The following is a 26,045-nucleotide window of genomic DNA, read 5'->3' on the forward strand; positions in this document are numbered from 1 at the left end:
ACTTTTGTCTGATGAATTGAAATTTGAGATCAACTTTAGGAGACGGTCCTTGCGCTTGCTGGACTTTCTTGGGCGCCCTGAAGCCTTCTTCACAACAATTGAACCGCGCTCCTTGAAGTTCTTGATGATCCGATAAATGGTTGATTTAGGTGTAATCTTACTGGCAGCAATATCCTTGCCTGTGAAGCCCTTTTTGTGCAAAGCAATGATGACGGCACGTCTTTCCTTGCAGGTATCCATGGTTGACAGAGGAAGAACAATGATCCCAAGCACCACCCTCCTTTTGAAGCTTCCAGTCTGTTATTCGAACTCAATCAGCATGACAGAGTGATCTCCAGCCTTGTCCTCATCAACACTCACACCTGTGTTAACGGGAGAATCACTGACATGATGTCAGCTGGTCCTTTTGTGGCTGGGCTGAAATGCAGTGGAAATGTTTTTGGGGGATTCAGTTCATTTGCATGGCAAAGAGGGACTTTGCAATGAATTGCAATTCATCTGATCACTCTTCATAACATTCTGGAGTATATGCAAATTGCCATCATACAAACTGAGGCAGCAGACTTTGTGAAAATTAATATTGGTGTCATTCTCAAAATTTTGGCCCACGACTGTGTATATATATATATAAATATTTGTAATAGTGACAATTACAATAATACTGAATGAACAATGAACACTTTTATTTTAACTTAATATAATACATAACGAAAATCAATTTAGTCTGAAATAAATAATGAAACATGTTCAATTTGGTTTAAATAATGCAAAAACACAGTGTTGGAGAAGAAAGTAAAAGCGCAATATGTGCCATGTAAAAAAGCTAATGTTTAACCTGTTAGGGCTAGGGGGCAGTATTGACACGGCCGGATAAAAAACGTACCCGATTTAATCTGGTTACTACTCCTGCCCAGTAACTAGAATATGCATATAATTATTGGCTTTGGATAGAAAACACCCTAAAGTTTCTAAAACTGTTTGAATGGTGTCTGTGAGTATAACAGAACTCAAATGGCAGGCAAAAACCTGAGAAGATTCTGAACAGGAAGTGGCCTGTCTGACAAGTTGTTGTTCATCTTGGCTCTTTTTATTGATGACTGAGGATGTTTGCTGTAACGTGACACTTCCTACGGCTCCTATAGGCTCTCAGAGCCTGGGAAAAAGCTGAATGATATCGAGGCAGCCCCAGGCTGAAACACATTATCGCGTTTGGATAGTGGCCGAGCAGAATACTCTGAGACTCAGGCTCGTGCACGAGGGCACGAGATGATTTTATTTTCTCTCTCTTTGTACGTATACACGCTTTCCCGGTCGGAATATTATCGCTTTTTTATGAGAAAAATTGCATAAAAATAGATTTTAAACAGCAGTTGACATGCTTCGAAGTACGGTAATGGAATATTTAGAATTTTTTTGTCACGAAATGCGCCATGCTCGTCACCCTTATTTACCCTTTCGGATAGTGTCTTGAACGCACAAACAAAACGCCGCTATTTGGATATAACAATGGATTATTTGTGACCAAACCAACATTTGTTATTGAAGTAGAAGTCCTGGGAGTGCATTCTGACGAAGAACAGCAAAGGTAATAACATTTTTCTTATAGTAAATCTGACTTTGGTGAGTGCTAAACTTGCTGGGTGTCTAAATAGCTAGCCCTGTGATGCCGGGCTATCTACTGAGAATATTGCAAAATGTGCTTTCACCGAAAAGTTATTTTAAAATTGGACATAGCGAGTGCATAGAGGAGTTCTGTATCTATAATTCTTAAAATAATTGTTATGTTTTTTGTGAACGTTTATCGTGAGTAATTTAGTAAATTCACCGGCAGTGTTCGGTGGGAATGCTAGTCACATGCTAGTCACATGCTAATGTAAAAAGCTGGTTTTTGATATAAATATGAACTTGATTGAACAAAACATGCATGTATTGTATAACATAATGTCCTAGGGTTGTCATCTGATGAAGATCATCAAAGGTTAGTGCTGCATTTAGCTGTGGTTTGGGTTTATGTGACATTATATGCTAGCTTGAAAAATGGGTGTCTGATTATTTCTGGCTGGGTACTCTGCTGACATAATCTAATGTTTTGCTTTCGTTGTAAAGCCTTTTTGAAATCAGACAGTGTGGTTAGATTAACGAGAGTCTTGTCTTTAAAATGGTGTAAAATAGTCATATGTTTGAAAAATTGAAGTTTTTGCATTTTTGAGGTATTTGAATATCGCGCCACGGGATTACACTGGCTGTTGAGTAGGTGGGACGATTTGGTGCCACCTATCCAAGAGAGGTTAATGGTACCCCAAAGACGCAAGCGTCCCACCTAGCCCATAGAGGTTAAATTCCTTGCACAGAACATGAGAACATATGAAAGCTGGTGTTTCCTTTTAACATGAGTCTTCAATATTCCCAGGTAAGAAGTTTTTGGTTGTAGTTATTATAGGAAGTATAGGACTATTTCTCTCTATACCATTTGTATTTCACATATCTTTGAATATTGGATGTTCTTATAGGCACTTTAGTATTGCCAGCCTAATCTTAGAAGTTGATAGGCTTGATGTCATAAACAGCGCTGTGCTTCAAGCATTGCTAAGAGCTGCTGGCAAACGCATTAAAGTGCTGTTTGAATGAATGCTTACGAGCCTGCTGCTGCCTACCACCGCTCAGTCAGACTGCTCTATCAAATATCAAATCATATACTTAATTATAATAAACACACAGAAATACGAGCCTTTGGTTATTTATATGGTCAAATCTGGGAAACTATCATTTCAAAAACAAAACGCTTATTCTTTCAGTGAAATATGAAAGCCTTCCGTATTTTATCAAACGGGTGGCAATCCTCAGTCTAAATATTGCTGTTACATTGCACAACCCTCAATGTTATGTCATAATTATGTAAAATTCTGGCAAATTAATTATGATCTTTGTTAGGAAGAAATTGTCTTCACACAGTTCGTAACGAGTCAGGCAGCCAAAACTGCTGCATATACCCTGACTCTGCTTGCAAGAGAAATTACACAATTTCCCTAGTTAATAGTGCCTGCTAACATGAATTTCTTTTAACTACATATCCAGTTTATGATTATATGCAATGCAGAACAAGCTAGTTAACTAGAGATTATGTGAAGATTGATTATTTTTTATAAGATAAGTTTAATGCTAGCTAGCATCTTACCTTGGCTCCTTGCACCCAAAAAGTCCTTTTGATGCTGCACTCGCGTAACAGGTGGTCAGCCTGCCACGCAGTCTCCTCGTGGATTGCAATGTAATCGGCCATAATCGGGGTCCAAAAAGGCCAATTACCGATTGTTATGAAAACTTGAAATCGACCCTAATTAATCGGCCAACCTCTAGTCCACATGTGTTGTTCCCACCGTGAAGCATGGAGGAGGATGTGTGATGGTGTGGGGCATGGCTACCACAGCATTCTGCAGTGAAAGGCCATCCCATCTGGTTTGAGTAGTGGGACTATCATTTGTTGTCAACAGGACAATGACTCAACACACCTCCAGGCTATGAAAGGGCTATTTGACCAAGAAGGAGAGTGATGGAGTACTTCATTAGATGACCTGGCTTCCACAATCACCCGACCTCAACCCAATTGAGATGGTTTAGAATGAGCTGGACTGCAGAGTGAAGAAAAAGCAGCCAACAAGTGCTCAGCATATGTGGGAACTCCTTCAAGACTGTTGGGAAAGCATTAAAGGTGAAGCTGATTGAAAAAATGCCAAGAGTGTGCAAAGCTGTCATCAAGGCAAAGGGAGGCTACTTTGAAGAATCTAAAATATAACACTTTAACACTTTTTGGTTACTACATGATTCCATATGTGTTAGTTCATAATTTTGATGTCTTCACTATTATTCTACAATGTAGAAAATAGTAAAAATAAAGAAAAACTCATGAATGAGTAGGTGTGTCCAAACTCTTGACTGATACTGTAAATATATATATATATATATATATATATATATATACAGCTATATTCGTTGAGAAGCGTTAATTGGTTTGGTGAGAGAGAGAGAGAGAGAGAGAGAGAGAGAGAGAGAGAGAGAGAGAGAGAGAAAGAGGGGGGCAGCTGGGTAAAGATGGTGCACATTTCCTCAGTCTCCATGTCAAGTTATTGTTGGCTCTGTTCTTTGAAGTGCCTGGGTCGGTTTCTCCCAGGGTGCATTGGGGTTAAGGGCCGTGGAAAACAGGATTACACCAACCCCCGCTCTCTCCTCCCCTCTCCCCCTCGCTCCTCCAATTAATTACCCTTAGCCTGTTTGGGAAATAATTCCTGCTTATCTCCCGCTCCCATCACAGCGAAAGGCAAGACAGCTAGTTCCCTCTCTACTCCCGCCTGACTGTCGGAGGTTTCAACTCAGCCCCACCAGACTCATCGTAATGTCTGTAACAGAGATGGCGAATGAGAACCCCCCCCCCGCTCTACTGCAATCAGGCTGATTGTTCCATCCATGACCAATTGAATCGTAACGTTGAAACGCTAGACACCAGTTCACTCCTACAGCTATATTCGTTGAGAAGCGTTAATTGGTTTGGTGAACTCTGTCAGAGAAGTTCAGAGATTTCCTCATTCAGTGCTTTTGATGTAGTGTGACGGTCCAATCAGGGTTTAGTTGGGTGAGATTTACAGTCTCGTTCTCTAGAAGACAATTGACAAAGCCCCCATAGTGGGTTTCCGACTGAGAACTGATTCAATCTGCCTGTGCTCCTCTCAAAATGTGTCTCTTCATGTTGTAAGAGGGGTTGAGAGCAGACCAATTTACAATGTAACAATTGGATTGATCAATTCATTTTTTTTTTTTTATCATTACTTTCCCTATCCCTTGTGTGACCAGAGGGGGGCCAGAGAGTATTACTCATTACCAACAGAGTGCATGTTCATTAAGGACAAGAGCTAAAGGCAGTTCACAGGGTCACAATCACTGTTTTGCATTGTCTCACTCTTCTCGTGTAAAAAAATAAATAAAGTGCAGAACAGCAGAAAGATGGCCTATAAGCCCAAGCTCTCTGGCCTGGATCCTGCAACATGCGTAGGCGGTCCAATCAAAGTCATGTATTCTCCTTCGTGGGAGTAGCAGCCCGCGGTCGAAGTAGCAGCCCACGGTCGAGATACGAGGCCGGCACGGAATATCCTGGAGTGGGGATTAGGCTGGTGTTTGTTCTCTTCCTGAGCCCTGGGTAGAATGTGTTCTATTCACTCTCTGAGGGCCGGCTCCAGGAGGCTCCATGTTTAGGATGCTCTGCCAGTTCATCTCAACATCCAGCTGTGCCAGGGGACTGAGGGGGAGAACCTCCGATGGTTAACCCCTCCGCTATCCAAATGCATTTCTCCTCCAAGGATGGAAGACTGGAGTGGTCAGCGGCTCATAAGGAACAGTCATTGTTGGTTTAGTGTGCTGTACGATATATTTGGCTGACTATAGTATGTGGTATCTTCACAGAAAAATAGTCAACTGTAAGCATGAATATGAGACAGAGGAAAAGAGCCTAAAAAAGTTTTATGGAGGTTATTGATGTAAAAAGCTGACTTGAAATATCTGGCTTCACAGTAAAATGCATAAACATTTCCTTCTAATCTGGATATCAGAAGAGGAGGAAAACCAAATAAAATCCTCATATTTTAGTTGAACAGTGTGTGTACTGTTCCCTCCAAGCAAATACTTAGTAAAGTTCACCATTTCCGCAAAGTACATATTTTAAAAAATTGGTTGAGCAGACACAAAACATAAATCTTTGGAGAACTGACGGAAAGACAGCAACAGACTCTGGCATTTCCTTGTTCTCAGAGTCTTTAACACTAAAAGCCTTTTCCTTTGACATCATGTTTCCTCTACCGCTCCATTCCCATCTCTTATCTACAGTATTTGTTAGATCTTCAAAGATCAACCAGAGCTTTGAAGATGTTTAGCAGTAACATTTCATTTAGTTAATCCAGCTAACTTCCAATTTCTGTAGTGGATGAGAATGAAAAAGAAGAGAGAAAAAGGGAGGGAGGGAGAGGGACAGAAAAAATTCTTTCTGAAGCAAAGGAGTCAGCGGAGAGTGAGATAGATAGAGAGAAGAAAGAGAAGAAAGTGAATGAGAGAAGAAAGAGAGAGGAGAGAGAGAGAGAGAGCAAACCTAAAGCCAGAGCTTCTGACAGCTCTTCGTCAGTCAGTAGGGGTCAGGACGGCAGAGTCAGAAGAAGACAATTATGGGTACAGCGGAACCCAACAGTGACGAGTGTTGAACCGGAGGCTGCCTGCTCCGTGCCCGATAACCCTCCCTGTGTCACCCCGCCGTGTCACACACACACACACACACACACACACACACACACACACACACACACACACACACACACACACACACACACACACACACACACACACACACACACACACACACACACACACACATTAACAACACTTTCCTAATACTGAGTTGCACCCCCCCTTTAGCCCTCAGAACAGCTTCAATTTGTTGGGGTAAGGACTCTACAAGGTGTCGAAAGCGTTCCACAGGGATGCAGGCCCATGTTGACTCCAATGGAGAAAGAGAAGAAAGGGAGTGAGGGAGAGGGAAAGAGAGAAAAACGTTGAAGCGAATGAGTCAGCAGAGAGAGAGATAGAGAGAGCGAGACAGAGGGAGAGACAGAGGGAGAAAGAGAGAGCGAACCTAAAGCCAGAGCTTCTGACAGCTCTTCGTCAGTCAGTACACATTTCTGTCAAGTTGGCTGGATGTCCTTTAAGTTATGGACCATTCTTGATACACACGGGAAACTGTTAAGTGTGAAAAACCCAGAAACGTTCCAGTTCTTGAAACAAACCGGTGCGCCTGGCACCTACTACCATACCCCCCCACAAATCTTTTGTCTAGCCCATTTACCCTCTGAATGGAACATATACACAATCCATGTCTCAATCGTCTCAAGGCTTAAAAATCCTTCTTTAATGTGTCTGTTCCCCTTCATCTACACCAGTGGTCACCAACCGGTCGATCGCAATCGACTAGTAGATCTCCATGGCATTCCTGGTCGATCACCAAACATTTACGTAAAAAACCCAACGATAAAGCCTTAAGTTCCTATTTTTTTAAATCATTTCAGGCTATTGGCGATAGGTGCATCTGATTCAGCAACCCTAGAGCCGGGAAGACAGTGTTCTCATTTTGAAACACTTCATGTGTCTGAAGGTAGAACTCCGCCTATCCGGCAGGTCCAGATAGCGAATCAAGTGCACCTATAGGCCTACTGCTGGCCAATGAGATAGCTCAGATCACAGTGTCTGCAAAGTTTACTTGAGCCATAGACGGTAAAAAGAAGCCTTGAACACACAGAAAAGATGATAAAAATGTTGAAAATATGACTAGAGAGAGACTCAAGGAATACAGCAAAGAGCTGCTGTTTCTATGAGTACGTTCATGTTTAAGTTGCTGTCAAGAAATCATAAAATGCAGATTCTCCCTACTTTGCAGCGGCTGTGTAGCATGAGTGAATGAATGAGTATAGCAAAGTGTTCCGATAAGTTTGTGTTGTTATTATTAGCGGATTGTATCTTTTTAAATATAGGGGAATATTTCACTTTCTCTGGTCATTGGAGTAACAACATGAATTGGTGCATTAGGCAGCAGTAATGCAGTGCGCTTAAGTTTCGCCATCAGCTGGAAGACTGTCCCCTTTTCTCAGCGGAGAGAGGAGGGACGGTGTGTCGGGTGAGAGGCAGCCTCATCAATCCTCCTGCCCCTCAGACTGACCATCAGATGCAGGCCATCAGTCCACAAAAAAAGGCTAATTATTATGCTCACTTAGCTGTGCCTCAAAAGTAATACAACAAATTATATATTACCAGTGTGGTCATACTGTACCTCCATTTTTTTTAAATATAATTTTTAAATGGTCTGAGAAGAACAACATTGGCAGGGCAATTCAAGTACAGCCAATATGCAGTGATAATGTATTGGGCCTATAGTCTACTGCACAAACCTCATTGCTACATAACTGTTTTTATTTGGTTAATGTTGCATAGGGTTACGTTTTTAAGTCATGTTCAAAAAAAATCTTGGCTTGCATTTTGACTCAGAAAAGGTTGGTGGCCACTGATTTACACTGATTGAAACGGATTTAACAAGTGACATCAATAAGGGATCATAACTTTCACCTGGATTCAAGTGGTCAGTCTGTGTCATGGAAAGAGCAGGTGTTATTCATGTTTTGTACACTCAATGTACATACACACACACCATGTCGTCCCTGCATTCATACACTGACCCGTCATACGTCTGCTCTTTATCTGCTCCTGGGGGAATGACAGCCACCACACAGCAGACAAAAACTGTTGGGCGCACACACACACAGTCTCAAAGCAGGAGAGGAGAGAGGAAAACACGAATGCATTCTAAACAAATCCTGACTGTCATGAAGTCGAATTAATGTGGTTTAAAAGTTTAGTTTAAGGACATTAAAAGACTCTCATACTAACTTTTCAGAGAAACACCATGAATATATTGTCTCGACCTAAAAAATGTCAACAGAATGTGCTGACCTTTAACCTCTTGCTCTTCTGTGTCAGTATTTTCGTTTAGATATGAAGTGAAAGAACAATAGTTGGAATGGGAAAAAGATTTCCTAAGTGAATGTTTGTTTACCTAACCATCATCATGGCCAAGCCAGATGGATAAGAAAGTGCAGTAGTTTAGTATTGTTACACTAAGTTTGTTTGTGCCAAGACTCTTCCTAGAGCTGGCAGCCCGACCAAACTGAGCAATCGGGGGAGAAGGGCCTTGGTGTCACAAAATCCTTCGTTGTGTTGCAGGGAAGACCAAAATGCAGCGGAGTTGTGGATACTCATATTTTAATTAACAAAAAAAAGAGTAACGCATCCACTTGGTAAAACAATAAATGATACCCACAACACTAAACAGTTTTTCAGGCTCACCAACGCAGTGCAAAAACAACTACCCACAAAACCAAGTGACAAACATACTCCTACATATATGACTCCCAATCAGGAACAACGATCCCCAGCTGTTCCTGATCAGGAGTCACAAGACCAACACAGAACAATCACACACACAAGACTGCCACGTCCTGACCCCAAAACTACTACAACAGCTCCATCTGCTGGTCAGGACGTGACAGTACCCCCCCTCAAGGTGCAGACCCCGGAATGCACCTAACAAAAAAAAACACCAACAAACAAAATCCCCAACAAAACCCATAAACAATAACCCCTAAACAATAAGGGAGGGAAGGGAGGGTGGCTGCCGTCAACGACGGCACTGTGCTACACCCTCCCTCCCCAACCCACCTATCCTGGAGGTGGCTCAGGTGCAGGACGTGGACCTTGCTCCACCCTCGGCGTCGCCCACTTCGGTGGCGCCGATAGCTGCGCCAGGCAGACGGACCCCTAGGGCTGGGCCGGAGGACAGGAGGGCCCCTCGGGCTGGGCCGGGGGACAGGAGGGCCCCACGGGCTGGGCCGGGGGACAGGAGGGCCCCTCGGGCTGGGCCGGGGGACAGGAGGGCCCCTCGGGCTGGGCCGGGGGACAGGAGGGCCCCTCGGGCTGGGCCGGGGGATAGGAGGGCCCCTCGGGCTGGGCCGGGGGACAGAAGGGCCCCTCGGGCTGGGCCGGAGGGCAGGAGGGCCCCTCGGGCTGGGCCGGAGGGCAGGAGGGCCCCTCGGGCTGGGCCGGCAGTTCAGCGCAGTCTGGCCGGGCCGGCAGTTCAGCGCAGTCTGGCCACTCCGGCAGTTCAGCGCAGTCTGGCCACTCCGGCAGTTCAGCGCAGTCTGGCCACTCCGGCAGTTCAGCGCAGTCTGGCCACTCCGGCAGTTCAGCGCAGTCTGGCCACTCCGGCAGTTCAGCGCAGTCTGGCCACTCCGACGACTGTTGACTGGCGGGCAGCTCCGACGACTGTTGACTGGCGGGCAGCTCCGACGACTGTTGACTGGTCGGGCAGCTCCGACGACTGTTGACTGGCGGGCAGCTCCGACGACTGTTGACTGGCGGGCAGCTCCGACGACTGTTGACTGGTCGGGCAGCTCCGACGACTGTTGACTGGCGGGCAGCTCCGACGACTGTTGACTGGCGGGCAGCTCCGACGACTGTTGACTGGTCGGGCAGCTCCGACGACTGTTGACTGGCGGGCAGCTCCGACGACTGTTGACTGGCGGGCAGCTCCGACGACTGTTGACTGGCGGGCAGCTCCGACGCCTGTTGACTGGCGGGCAGCTCCGACGACTGTTGACTGGCGGGCAGCTCTGACGACTGTTGACTGGCGGGCAGCTCTGACGACTGTTGACTGGCGGCCAGCTCTGACGACTGTTGACTGGCGGGCAGCTCTGACGACTGTTGACTGGCGGTCAGCTCTGGCGACTGTTGACTGGCGAGGCTGGGCTGACGCACTAGACTCCTGATGCGTGGGGCTGGTACTGGACGTGCCAGCCTGGAGACACGCACCTCCATGCTAGTGCGTCTAGCGGGAAACACCGGACCGAAAGGGCGCACTGGCGGTCTTGAGCGCAGGGTTGGCATCACCCCTTCCGGCTCGATGCCTACTTCGCCCTGGCACATGCGGGGCACTGGTACCTTGCCTACCGGCCTGAAAATCCCAGGCCTCACCACAGCCCCAACCCCAAAGTACGGGACCTGTCCAGTCTGCCCTACAAGGGTACGGGGAGCTGGCCTGGGGCTGTAATCTCGCCCCGCCAAATAGCCCTTGTGCCCCCCCCTAAAAAATTCTTGGGGCTGCCTCTCGGGTTCTACCTGCCTCCCAGGCAGGTTGTCACAGTGAACTCGCAACTGCTCCCATGTCAAGTCAATCCTCTCCGTCAACACCTCCAGCGACCAGGAATCCATCACCTCCCAAGCGCGCTGCTTCCAACATTCCTCCCTCACTTGCCTCTGTCCTCTTCTCCGCTGCTTGGTCCTTTGGTGGTGGGTAGTTCTGTCACAAAATCCTTCGTTGTGTTGCAGGGAAGACCAAAATGCAGCGGAGTTGTGGATACTCATATTTTAATTAACAAAAAAAAGAGTAACGCATCCACTTGGCAAAACAATAAATGATACCCACAACACTAAACAGTTTTGCAGGCTCACCAACGCAGTGCAAAAACAACTACCCACAAAACCAAGTGACAAACATACTCCTACATATATGACTCCCAATCAGGAACAACGATCCCCAGCTGTTCCTGATCAGGAGTCACAAGACCAACACAGAACAATCACACACACAAGACTGCCACGTCCTGACCCCAAAACTAGTACAACAGCTCCATCTGCTGGTCAGGACATGACACTTGGTCAGAGAGGTGACTAAGAACCCGATGGTCACTCTAACAGAGCTCCAGAGATCCTCTGTGGAGATGGGAGAACCTTCTAGAAGGACAACCATCTCTGCAGCCCTACAACCATCAGGCCTTTATGGTAGAGTGGCCAGACGGAAGCCACTTCTCAGTAAAAGAGATTGCCAAAAGGCACCTAAAGACTCTCAGACCATGAGAAACAAGATTCTCTGGTGGGGATGTTTTTCAATAGCAGGGACTGGGAGACTAGTCAGGATCGAGGGAAAGATGAACGGAGCAAAGTACAGAGAGATCCTTGATGAAAACCTGCTCCAGGACCTCAGACTGGGGCAAAGGTTCACCTTCCAACAGGACAACAATCCTAAGCACACAGCCAAGACAAAGCAGGAGTGGCTTTGGGACACGTTTCAGAATGTACTTGAGTAGCCCAGCGAGAGCCTGGACTTAAACCCGATCGAACATCTCTGGAGAGACCTGAAAATAGCTGTGCAGCAATGCTCCCCATCCAACCTGACAGAGCTTGAGAGGATATGCAGAGAAGAATAGGAGAAACTCCCCAAATACAGGTGTGCCAAGCTTGTAGCATTATACCTAAGAAGACTCGAGGCTGTAATCATTGCCCATGGTGCTTCAACAAAGTACAGAGTAAAAGGTTTGAATGATTATGTAAATGTAATATATTTCAGTTTTTTATTTTTAATACAATTGGAATTTCTTTTAAATACAACTGTTTTTGCTTTGTCATTATGTGGTAAGGCTGTAACGTAAGAACATTTGGAAAAAGTCAAGGGGTCTGAATACTTTCCGAATGCACTGTATGTACTGTATATTATAATGGATGAAGCTCTTTACAGGTTTAACTGTAATTTCAAACCAAAATAAAAGAATATCAAATGCCTCTTCAATCTCTGTAATTCAATTCATCTTCATCTTGTTTAAAACTTTTAATGTGAACTCAATGTTCTCTGTAAAACACGTGGGCACAAAGTAACCTATCCTTTCTAATCACTGCATATATGTTAAATGACTGTCATATTATATGTTCAATTACTGTCATTCATTTCACACAATTACCCTGTTAAAACCAGGGAGCTAGTATACTATTATCGAGGGTGTGTGTGTGTGGGTGTGTGTGTATGGGTGTGTGCGCATTTAAGATACAGAGAAATATGCAGCTTGGAAAAGTCCAGAAAAATATGACATGGCTTTGAAGCTTCTGATAGGCTAATTGACATCATTTGAGTCAATTTAAAGTGTACCTGTGGATGTATTTCAAGGCTTACCTTCAAACGCAGTGCCTCTTTGCTTGACATCATGGGAAAAATCTAAAGAAATCAGCCAAGAACTCCGAAAAAAATGGTAGACCTCTACAAGTCTGGCTCATCCTTGGGAGCAATTTCCAAACGCCTGAAGGTACCACGTTCATCTGTACAAACAATAGTACGCAAGTATAAACACAGCCATCATACCGCTCAGGAAGGAGACGCGCTCTGTCTCCTAGAGATTAACGTACTTTGGTGCAAAAAGTGCAAATCAATCCCAGAACAACAGCAAAGGACCTTGTGAAGATGCTGGAGGAAACAGGTACAAAAGTATCTCTATCCACAGTAAACCGAGTCCTATATCGACATAACCTGAAAGCAAGGAAGAAGCCACTGCTCCAAAACCGCCATAAAAAAGCCAGACTATGGTTTGCAACTGCACATGGGGACAAAGATCGTACTTTTTGGAGAAATGTCCTCTGGTCTGATGAAACCGTTTGGCCATAATGGCCATCGTTATTGTCATGACGTTGGCCTCTTTTGGTACAGGGAGGACAGTTGACCCCCTCCCTTTTGCACCACCACCCAACCTACCTTCCCCCCAATCCACCCGGTGTGTAAAGGGTTGTAAAAACTCTAAAATTCCAGGAGAGTCTCTGGCCACATGGCCCATAGAGAGACAAAGGAAATTCTTCCAACTCATAGAATTGGAGAACCGAGCGACATGTGTGTGCTGGAGAAGGTATGGAAGATTGGTGAAGAATCCAGCTACGAACTGATCCGCTTGGTACAATTTTGTGATTCTCAGAAGAGACAATATAGCCATATTACCATAAAACTGTTTATATAATAGCATCAGCTTGAGACTTGCAACATAATGGTTGTATAGAATGTATTAATAAGGATAAAGCTTTTATAATACACATGAGATGCTATTGTACTGATGTAATGTGATAGAATTGTATTTCTGTAACCAAATCTAACTCAGTCATAGGCACGCCCCCAGGGACCCATACAGGACCAGGCCTCATTTGACAAGCCTGTTCTATGGGCACTATAAAACACCCCCTGATTTACATTTCTGCAGACCAGGCCTCCACTCCATTGCGAGTTGGCCCATAGGTTTGACCATCCAAGTACTCTACTGAAAGTGAACTATACCACGTGGTTAACTTTTAGACTATCGAGACCGACAGAATAAGAACAAGTCTTTGATACTAATTATTAGTCTGCAGCTAAGTAAATTATATCATTGAACGCGAAGACCAACGAAACAACCATTCGATGACGACATTAATGAATGTCGCTTTGAAAGATCCATTCTAACCGAGAGAGAGACTCTCCATCAGAACTACTCTCCAACAAGAATCAGAACGACACACTGAGCGTAAATAAATATTGATTGCAATTGTTCCCGAATGAGTGAGCCTTCAATAGTCAATTGTTAATATTAATGAACTCTGTAGGTGTGCATTCTCAGCTGACCGTTTATGACCCATTGTTCAACAGGCCGACCTGCCTGTTTAGCCCACAAGGGCACATTCCTCTACCAATCCTTTGTGACGATAATTACTGTTTGTATGTTTTCTGTTAATTACTTAGTGTAGTAAATAAATGATTTTAAGACAATTGATGTATGGATGATTTTAGTAAAGACTGGGTTCGTGCAGATACAACAATGTACGACGTTTGGAATGAGACTGGACTAAAGGTAAAAGACACCATTTAAACCAGAAGATAATCGGCCTATACTATAATATAATATTATAGTACAGGAAAGTTATATTAGGAAAATTATAGCTTTGTAATCTGAATATTCTCCTTGGTGCCCCGATCTCCTAGTTAATTACAATTAAACGATTAATCAGTTTAATCGCGTGATAATAATTACAGGGAGCTAATTGATAAACATATCTTCAGTTTAATGGTACCCCCAAAGACACAACATTATGTTTGGAGGAAAAAGGGGGAGGCTTGCAAGCCGAAGAATACCATCTCAACCGTGAAGCACGGGGGTGGCAGCATCATGTTGTGGGTGTGCTTTGCTGCAGGAGGGAGTGGTGCACTTCACAAAATAGATAGCATCATGAGGAAGGGAAAATGATGTGGATATATTGAAGCAACATCTCAAGACATCAGTCAGGAAGTTAAAGCTTGGTCGCAAATGGGTCTTCCAAATGGACAATGACCCCAAGCATACTTCAAAAGTTGTGACAGAATGGCTTAAGGACAACAAAGCCAAGGTTTTGGAGTGGCCATCACAAAGCTCTGACCTCAAACCTATAGAAAATTTGTGGGCAGAACTGAAAAAGCGTGTGCGAACAAGGAGGCCTTCAAACCTGACTCAGTTACACAAGCTCTGTCAGGAGGAATGGGCTAAAATTCACCCAACTTATTGTGGAAAGCTTGTGGAAGGATACCCGAAACGTTTGATCCAAGTTAACCTGTTATGGCTAGGGGGCAGTATTTTCACGGCTGGATAAAAAACGTACCCGATTTAATCTGGTTACTACTCCTGCCCAGTAACTAGAATATGCATATAATTATTGGCTTTGGATAGAAAACACTCCAAAGTTTCTAAAACTGTTTGAATGGTGTCTGTGAGTATAACAGAACTCGAATGGCAGGTCAAAACCTGAGAGATTCCTTTACAGGAAGTGGCCTGTCTGACCATTTCTTGAACTTCTTTGCCATCTCTATCTTTTACAAAGGATCTCTGCTCTAACGTGACACTTCCTACGTCTTCCACGGGCGCTCAGAGCCCGGGAAAAAAACAGAATGTCGCCATCCCAGCCCCAGGCTGAAACACATTATCGCCTTTCTCAAGTGGCCGATCAAGGGACTGTGGGCTTAGGCGCGTGCCCTGGCCGCCCCCGTCTTTGTGATTTTTCCTCTGTTTGCCGAAAAGGAGATTCCCGGTCGGAATATTATTGCTTTTTTACGAGATAAATTGCATAAAAATTGATTTTAAACAGCGGTTGACATGCTTCGAAGTACGGTAATGGAATATTTAGAATTTTTTTGTCACGAATTGCGCCATGCGCGCGACCCTGATTTACCATTTCGGATAGTGTCTGGGACGCACGAACAAAACGCCGCTATTCGGATATAATGATGGATTATTTTGGACCAAACCAACATTTGTTATTGAAGTAGCAGTCCTGGGAGTGCATTCTGACGAAGACAACAAAAGGTAATCAAAATTTTATAATAGTAAATCTGATTTTGGTGAAGGCTAAACTTGCCGGGTGTCTAAATAGCTAGCCCGTGATGGCTGGGCTATGTACTTAGAATATTGCAAAATGTGCTTTCACCAAAAAGCTATTTTAAAATCGGACATATCGAGTGCATAGAGGAGTTCTGTATCTATAATTCTTAAAATAATTGTTATGCTTTTTGTGAACGTTTATCGTGAGTAATTTAGTAAATTGTTAGCAAATTCCCCGGAAGTTTGCGGGGGGTATGCTAGTTCTGAACGTCACATGCTAATGTAAAAAGCTGGTTTTTGATATAAATATGAACTTGATTGAACAAAACATGCATGTATTGTATAACATAATGTCCTAGGTGTGTCATCTGATGAAGATCATCAAAGGTTAGTGCTGCATTTAGCTGTCTTCTGGGTTTTTGTGACATTATATGCTAGCTTGAAAAATGGGTGTCTGATTATTTCTGGCTTGGTACTCTGCTGACATAATCTAATGTTTTGCTTTCGCTGTAAAGCCTTTTTGAAATCGGACAGTGTGGTTAGATAAAGGAGAGTCTTGTCTTTAAAATGCTGTGAAATAGTCATATGTTTGAAAAATTGAAGTTTTTGTATTTTTGAGGAATTTGTAATTCGCGCCACGCCTATCATTGGATATTGGAGCAGGTGTTCCGCTAGCGGAACGTCTAGATGTAAGAGGTTAACAATTTAAAGGCAATGGTACCAAATACTAATTGAGTGTATGTAAAGTTCTGACCCACTGGGAATGTGATGAATGAAATAAAAGCTGAAATAAATCATTTTCTCTACTGTTATTCTGACATTTCACATTCTTAAAATAAAGTGGTGATCCTAACTGACCTAAGACAGGGAATTTTTACTAGGATTAAATGTCAGGAATTGTGAAAAACTGAGTTTAAATGTATTTGGCTGTGTGTGTAAACTTACGGCTTCAACTGTACATACACAGTGCATTTGGAAAGTACATATTCCATCCAGTTCACTTTATTTCTATAATACCTTTCCCTTGGTCTTTCTTGAATAAGTTCCTCCAGTTATTTTTGTTTTTCCTATAACTTATTCTGTGCCTCTCTGGTGCAGTTTATTATTGCTATCTATCTGTAAGCAGAAAATTCTTTATTGACTTGGCATTTAAAATCAAATGGTATTTGTCACATACACGTGGTAAGCAGATGTTATTGTTGGTGTAGCGAAACGCTTGTGTTGTTATCTCCAAAAGTGCCGTAATATCTAACAAGTAATATCTAACAATACACACAATCTAAAGTAAAGGAATGGAATTAAGAATATATAAATATTTGGATGGGCAATCTCAGAGCGGCATAGACTAGGATACAGTAGAATAGTATAGAATACAGTATATACACATGATGAGTAATGCAAAATATGTAAACAATATTAAAGTGACTAGTGTTCCATTATTAAAGTGGCCAGTGATTTCAAGTCTATGTATATAGGTCAGCAGCCTGTAATGTGCTAGTGATGGCTATTTTAAGTCTGATGGCCTTGAGATATAAGCTGTTTTTCAGTCTCTTGGTCCCAGCTTTGATGCACTTGAACTGACCTCCCCTTCTGGATGATAGCGGGGTGAACAGGCCATGGCTCAGGTGGTTGGTGTCCTTGATGATCTTTTGGCCTTCCTGTGACATCGGGTGCTGAATATGTCCTGGAGGGCAGGTAGCTTGCCCCCGGTGATGCGTTGGGCAGACTGCACCACCCTCTGGAGAGCCCTGCGGTTGCAGGCAGTGCAGTTGCCATACCAGGTGGTGATACAGCCCGACAGGATGCTCTCAATTGTGCATCTGTATAAGATTGTGTGGATTTTAGGTGCCAAGACAAATTTCTTCAGCCTCCTGAGGTTGAAGAGGTGTCGTTGCAACTTCTTCACCACACTGTCTATATGGACGGAACATTTCAGTTTGTCAGTAATGTGTACACCGAGAACCTTTCCACCTTCTCCACTGCGGTCCCGTCGATGTGGATAGGGGGATACTCACTCTGCTGTTTCCTGAAGTCCACGATCAGCTCCTTAGTTTTGTTGACATTGGGTGAGAGGTTATTTTCCTGGCACCACAATCCCATGGCCCTCACCTCCTCCATGTAGGCTGTCTCGTCGTTGTTGGTAATCAGGCCTACTACTGTTGTGTTGTCTGCAAACTTGATGATTGAGTTGGAGGCGTGCGTGGCCACGCAGTCATAGGTGAACATGGAGTACAGGAGGATCAGCGAAGTGGAGGTGTTGTTTCCTACCTTCACCACCTGGGCGCAGCCGTCAGGAAGTCCAGGACCCAGTTGCACAGGGCGGGGTTCAGACCCAGGGCCTCGAGCTTAATGATGAGCTTTGAGGGTACTATGGTGTTGAATGCTGAGCTATAGTCAATGAACAGTATTCTTACATAGGTATTCTCCTTGTCCAGATGGGATAAGCCAGTGTGCCAGTGTTTAGTGCGATGGTGATTGCATCGTCTGTGGATCTATTGGGGTGGTAAGCAAATTGAAGTGGGTCTAGGGTGTCAGGTAAGTTAGAGGTGATATGATCCTTAACTAGTCTCTCAAAGCACTTAATGATGACAGAAGTGAGTGCTACAGGGCAATAGTTATTTAGTTCGGTTGCCTTTACTTTCTTGGGTACAGGAACAATGGTGGACATCTTGAAGCATGTGGGGACAACAGACTGGGATAGGGAGAGATTGAATATGTCTGTAAACATTCCAGCCAGCTAGTCTGCGCATGCTCTGAGGACAAGGCTAGGGTTGCCATCTGGGCCGGCAGCCCTGCGATGGTTAACATGCTTAAATGTCTTACGTCGGTCACGGAGAAGGAGAGCCCACAGTCCTTGGTAGCGGGACACGCCGGTGGCACTGTGTTATCCTCAAAGCGATCGAAGGCATTAGGCTTGTCAGGAAGCGTGACGTCGCTGTCCGTGGCGTGGCTGGTTTTCCCTTTGTAGTCCGTGATTGTCTGTAGACCATGCCACATATGTCTCGTGTCTGAGCCGTTGAATTGTGACTACACTTTGTCTCTATACAGACGTTTTGCCTGTTTGATTTCCTTATGGAGGGAATAACTACACTGTTTGTATTCGGCCATATTCCCAGTCACCTTGCCATGTGTAACGGCTGTCGTATAGAGGGGACCAAAACGAAGCCTGTTGAGTGCCCATTATGATATTTATTAACTCAAAAACACTAAAGACAAAATAACAAACCGCAAACGATCAGAATACAGTTCTGTCAGGTACAGAGACTAAACAGAAAATAACTGCCCACAAACACAGGAGGGAAAAAACCCTACTTAAATATGATCTCCAATTAGAACCAATGAGGACCAGCTGCCTCCAATTGGAGATCATCCCAAAAAACAACAACATAGAAATAGAAAAACTAGAACTTAAACATAGAAATAGAAAACATAGAAAACCACAAAACACCCCGTCACGCCCTGACCTACTCTACCATAGAAAATAACCTCTTACTATGGTCAGGACGTGACACCATGGTTAAATGCAATGGTTCGCGCTTTCAGTTTTGCGGGAATGCTGCCATCTAGCCACAGTTTCTGGTTAGGGTAAGTTTTAATAGTCACAGTGGGTACAATATCTCCTATACACTTCCTGATAAACTCAGTCACAGTATCAGCGTATTTGTCTATGTTGTTCTCTGAGGATACCCGGAACATATCCCAGTCTGCGTGATCAAAACAATCTTGAAGCGTAGATTCCAATTTGTCAGATCAGCGTTGAATAGTCCTTAGCACTGGTATTTCCTGTTTGAGTTTCTGCCTATAGGAAGGGAGGAGCAAAACGGAGTCGTGATCAGATCTGGACGAAACGAGGGCGGGGGAGGGCCTTGTAGGCATCCCAGAAGTTGGAGTAGCAGTGGTCGAGTGTTTTAGCAGCGCGAGTACTAGAGTCTATGTGTTGATAGAACTTAAGTAACGTTTTCCTAAAATGTTATTTGTTAAAATCCCCAGCTACAATAAATGCGGCCTCGGGATATGTGGTTTCCAGTTTGCATAAAGTCCAGCTAAGTTCCTTGAGGGCCGTCGTGGTATCGGCTTGAGGGGGAATATACATGGCTGTGACTATAACCAAAGAGAATTCTCTTGGGAGGTAATACGGTCGGCATTTGATTGTGAAGTATTCTAGGTCGGATGAACAAAAGGACTTGAGTTCCTGTATGTTATCACAATCACACTATAAGTAGTTAATCATGAAACATACACCCCCACACTTCTTCCCGGAGAGATATTTATTCCTGTCTGCGCGATGAACTGAGAACCCAACTGGCTGAACGCACTCAGACAATATATCCAGAGAGAGTCATGCTTCCGTGAAACAGAGTATGTTACAATCCCTCATGTCTCTCTGGAAGTAAATCCTCGCCCTCAGCTCGTCAATTTTATTATCCAGAGACTGAACATTAGTAAATAACATACTCGGAAGCGGTGGGTGGTGTGCGCGCCTCCTGAGTCGGACTAAAAGTCCACTCCGAGTACCTCTTTTCTGCCAGCGGGGTTTTGGAACAGCCTCTGGAATCAGTTCAATTGCCCTGGAGGAATCCCCAAAGGATCCAATTCGGGAAAGTCATATTCCTGGTCGTAATGCTGGTAATGCTGGTGAGTTACTGCCACTCTGAAATCTAAAAGTTCTTCCCGTCTGTATGTAACACATAAAAAAAAAAAAATACTGCAAAGTTTCCTAAAAGCTAGAAGCACAGCAGCCCTGTCCGTCGGTGGCATTTTCCATTTTCCATCCAAAAACAATTATATTATTATATGTACCTCTAAACATTGTCTAGCTGTGGACAATCATAAAGGATATATGGATAAACTCTTTCACTCCCAAATTAAATCGTTTCAAATCAGAGCTGGTTCAATGGAAGCTATAATCGATAAATGTGTCTGTCGACTTGGAATATTTCTGTAATTGAGGAACACAATGAATTAATTCAGAGGAATTGTGACATGCAAACAAATTTATTAAGAATCTTAAACACTGATTCAAAAAAGAAAATTAAAGGACTATGAGGGTGTTCTATATTACTCTCCCGTCTCCCGAATGACTGTAGGTTTCATTTCCAACCAAGCCATCACCATTTAATAACTTTGTAATGAGTCTCAGATCTCTTCATATTCAGATATTTTAAGTTTTATTTTCTAAGGAAATCTGTTGCTTAGTAACTTTGCACCAGTCGAAGGACACTAATTGAATAATATAATAATGAGACATCTAAAGGTTCCATGTTTGACTGGAATAAGATATTACAGTGAGTAGTAAAATGAGACAGAATTAACTTCTTAACCCTCCTGCTGTGTTCCAGTCAAATTGGACAGATTTACAAGTTCTCCCTGAAAAAATGTAGTTCATTTAATCTGATTGTCATAAGGTTGCATTACTTTGTCCACACAGGGCATCTGAACACACAAAACACATTTTGATGATTTTTATTACATTTTGGGTGTTTTATTTAACTGTTGTACGCCTGTGGTGTTCCCGGTCAAAAATGACCGGTCATTAGAAATGAATGGGTGAGACTACAATTAGTGTATAAAAATGAGTTCAGGCACATGCCCATTCATCAGATGGACACACTTCCTCTCCCAGACCTCCACATGCATGTGTGTTTGAGCACACACACACACACCTTACTCCCCTTCTTGGCTTCCATGGCAACCACCACGGGAACCTTTCCCCAATTAAATCTTTCTCCCACGGGAACCACACCTGTTGGCATTCTCACAAACAATCGCAACATTGTTTCAATAATATCTCTCAGCTCTGGTATATAAAGCTTTTTTGAGGCCTTGCTAACAATTCATTCTGTGGCAGCACAATGACCAAACGATATAGTGTATGAGAGGCTCTTGATCATATCTTTGATCATGACACTGGTGAGGAGGAGAGAGACCAGGAAACTGACAGTGAAGATGCATTAGAAGAGGAAGTGTCAGAAGTTGAAGAAAGAATATGATCCAGACCAAGAGACAACCGATGTGGAACAATCCAGTGATGAGGAAGAGGGCCCTGCTGAGGTTGTTGTTACATTCCAGTCAAAGAATGGGAATTTATCCTGGTCTTCATCCCCCCCTGAGAGGAGAGGTCGGCTGTCAGCTGAAAATGTTATCAGGATGATCCCAGGCCAACGAGATATGCCAAATCCCGGATTGATGACATAAAATCCTGCCACTATTTAACAATTTGAAATGGTTTCAAAACAAATGTCCTTGTTAAACTTTGACACAAAGTATTCTGTGATAAATAGCACAATATGTTTCATCTGAGTATTTGTTATAATCAAAATAATCCACACGTTATGCTTTTTTTTTATTCAAAAACTAGTTGTATGAGCTCCCATCAATGAGGCCTACAGGCCATAAATAGCAAATAGGAGATCAAAACTTGTAATGTTCACAAGAACTTAAGTTGATAAAAAGATCTAACACAACATTAGATGATAATATATGGATTATTATGGATTTATAATCAGCTATAATGGGGCGGTCATTTTGGACTGGGAACACATAACTAATGAACAGGAAACGAACACAACAGGAGGGTTAACTCCAGGCTGGGACTGGGGCTTGAGTTGGACCACAGTCCAGAACTAAGAGACGCATCAGGTTTCGGGTTGAGAGACTAGGGAGTTATTGTTATCTTACAAGTTAGGTTACTAAAGGTGAGGGCTGGGAGTAAGGAGCATTTGTAGTAGGGCTGACGAAAGGAAGCATATTCTCTCTATGTAGGCCAGACTTGTGACTAGGGCTGGATGTAAGAGGCTGTGCTTGTCAGGCTGGGGTATAAGAACTGGACTGATGAGGTACTTAGACCTGGGACTAAAGAGGAGTGACTGAGGCCTGGAGCATTATACATACAGAGTAGAGCCAAGGACAGGAACAGTAGACTGCATAGGAATACTCCAGTCTCCTCAGTTGACCACTGCTAGCTCCAGCCTCAACTGTACGTCAGACTAATTTGATCTGGCAGGAAAATATTGCTTATTGTGCATTATTGAAAGGATCATCAGTCTTATAGAGGCTCATCCTCCTCCTTGTACAGCTCACAGCGCCCAGGGCATTCATTATTACATCCGTTACCAGGACATTATATGCAAATGATCTCCACCTAGCTCCGGCACCCATATATCAATTACTGTGACAGATATAGAGATATATAGAGAGAGAGCGAGAGAGAGAGAGAGAGAGAGAGAGAGAGAGAGAGAGAAGGGGTGTATGGAAAGGACTGTCTGGAAATAGTCTGCACTTGTAGGGATGGAAAGAGGAGAGGAGGAGGAATAGACAGGAGAGAAGCAAGGAAGGAGAACGTTGAATCCTCCTCTCATTCCTTGTGCTTACAGCTCAGACCAGTGTATGCTGACTCTATAGAACACTGATGCCCCACAGAGATCCCATAGCAATTTAAATCCTATATACTATTCCCTAATCCAGGATATTGTTAGGATATTGTTACCATAAACCATGCCCTGGCAGTCCATATAGATAATAACACTGCCTCGACACACAGCCAAAACCAATCAGAAACAAATAATACAGCCCCACAAGAAAATATAGAAAAGGAGAGAGGTGTGTGCGTGCCCACTTTGTGTGAACAAAAGAGAACTTTTTTGTGAACAAAAGAGAGAGACTTTAGATTGCATATTTATTGTAAGAAAGTAACAGAGAGAGAGAGAGACAAAGACAGGGATAGAGAGATGTACAGAGAAAGAGAGTGAGAGAGAGAGCAAGCGAGCGAGATGAGAGAGAAAGGATCAGTCCAAGTTCCTCTGCCTCGAAGTAGTGTTGATAAAACAAATCAGTGGGAGTAGCTAATAATACTGCAGTAGCATGACAGTATAAATAGGCAGTCTAGTCTACTAGGACCTATGTGTGCCCTTGAGTCCCTGGCAACGCACCGTGTGGGTAACACCAGGTATTAAAAGCTCAACTAGATGTTGAAGGGCATGACACAAAGCTAATAAAGAATGTAAATCCTTCTCTAAACGCCTTTCATAAACTAGAGAGGGCTTAAACAGGCTGCCATAATGATTGACCCTGTCATTGTTCAGTATAATGACTCAGGGGTGTGTGTGAGTGTGTGTGTTGGTGTGTGTGTGTGTACTCTGTCGTTGTTTAGCATAATGACTCAGGAGTTTCATCACGTCAGCAGGAGGATGAGGCTAAACTAGCGAGGAGACAATGTCACCGTTTGGAGCACACACATTTACATTTTAGTAATTTAGCAGACACTCTTATCCAGACAGACATACAGGAGCAATTAGGGTTAAGTGCCTTGCTCAAGGACACAGACATATTTTTCACATAGTCGGCTCAGGGATTCAAACCAGCAACCTTTCGGTTTCTTGCCCAAAGCTCTTAACCGCTAGGCTACCTGCCGCTCACGCAGGCGCTTAATTAGCGATGATGAGCAGGCGTGTGGAGAGCAGTCACTCATACTCAATATATCCAGAACTCTAACAGAGTACCAATCACGGTTTCTATGACAACAGCCCTATCTAAAAATGCCTCCTCTCCCTACTGTCAATCATAAGAGTATGAAAACATGAGTTGATGTCAGTTAAAACAGAAATGGACCCTCCCTGTTATGTGGTCTGAATCAGGCTTACTATACCACTGAGAGAATGCTGTTGCTTCCCCCTTAATGACTGTACCACACCGCTTCACAATAGCCTCCTTTCATAAGCCACTGTCATTAAAATAATTACAGTAAGGTTAATTATAGAGGACCTGGTCCCTCAATTATCTCAGTGTATCTAGTTACAGAATTCTAGGGATTGATCACGACCAGGGGGAAAAGAGAGACTATAAAAGAGACTCTGTTGACTCCTTTGGTAGATCATCCTGCTAAGGTTGTGAAGGCCTCGCAGCAGAGAAGGTTAATCGACATAAACAACATTTTCTTAGGGTCCATTTTCGGTCACATTTTAGCCCGAACTAAAGCATACTGAAACAGTAGAATATGCAACATTCTCCCATCTGCCAACCTGCACACTGAATGATCTGATTACAGTGAATGGCGAGAGTGTGTTCTGTTCTTCAGAAGCAATGCAGAATCAGAGTCAGTCTCTGTTGCTAATCACTGAGCTACGGCTCAGCAGGACAATAAGTCAATCAACTCCTGCAGTGTCCTCCACGTAAGCAATCAACCCATGCTGTGTCTTCCGTAGGATTGAGAAAGGAGACCAGGACGTTAGCCATGAAATCACAGGTAAGTGATTGAACAGAACATATTCTTTGTACCCCTTTTGGAATGGGAGAATGGGCCTGGTTCCTTTGCCATTTCAGGGTTGTGCTCATTAGGTATGAAACAGAGGTATCTTCAGAACTTGCCACATAAGGAACACTTGAGAATGTTCATGGTTCAGGTCCAATTCCTAGATATCCAAGAGAGGCTGGGAGAGGTGAAAGCTTAGGGTACTAGCTTTGTTCTTTTGATTTGATTAGACTTATTTCATTCATGCTTGCAGTTGACAAGACTGAATTATGCAGAATTTAGTTACATTTGTACAATCCTTAAAAAACACAAGATACTTCATTCAAAGAATGCTAGCTAACAAGAAATGACCGTTTATTTTCTCATTTTCTCCTACCCCTGATGGACACAGACCATTTTAGTTATTTGTTTCCAGTGTCTATCATTCAATGTGCTTTAGACAGATAAGAACTGAGCCTTCCTTTGAGTTTCACTTGACAATTTATCTTCACTTTCTAACAGGAAGAGGTCTCGACTCCCCAGCCATATCCATCTCTCACTCGACCTCAAATCTCCCAAAGTGTTTGGACTATGTCTAGGCCTCTAGTCTCTTTGCACACATCTCCCTCCCTTCCCTCTTTTTTTATCTGTTTCATTTCCATTTCTTCCCCTCTTCAGTTCATGCTCTGGTCCTAGTTTAATTAGGACTTACTGAAGCAGTCTAGATATACACAGACCAAAGACACAAGGTAAATGTCTTTGCCCAGCCTCGACTCTCCACAGAGTCTGATAAGCAGCAAGTAAAGCTCTGTCTTCTGTGAAATATCCTCTCCTCCGGAGATTCTGATCAAACTGACCAGTAAGACTCCCACTTCCTCTGAAAACAAAAGCGATATGATTAATTAACTACGCAATATTTTGCCAGTAGTTTTTGGCACTACATGCTATACAAGGGGGAACATATGGAAATAACAAGTAATAGCCTAATTTCAAAAGATTTTACTCTTCAACCAGTGCTGGCACCAAACATCAAATATTCTCAAGCAGCAAAAAACATA

The 26,045-nt window shown here is 43.5% G+C and overlaps 1 protein-coding gene across 10 annotated transcripts in view; it reads right to left on the minus strand.

Annotated features, from left to right (window-relative positions):
• LOC106570261 (receptor-type tyrosine-protein phosphatase U) overlaps positions 1–26,045 on the minus strand; it is a 324,730-nt gene that overhangs the window by 186,948 nt on the left and 111,737 nt on the right. The window lies entirely within an intron of this gene.

The sequence above is a fragment of the Salmo salar genome, chromosome ssa14 (assembly GCF_905237065.1).
Source record: "Salmo salar chromosome ssa14, Ssal_v3.1, whole genome shotgun sequence".
Taxonomy (NCBI): domain Eukaryota; kingdom Metazoa; phylum Chordata; class Actinopteri; order Salmoniformes; family Salmonidae; genus Salmo; species Salmo salar.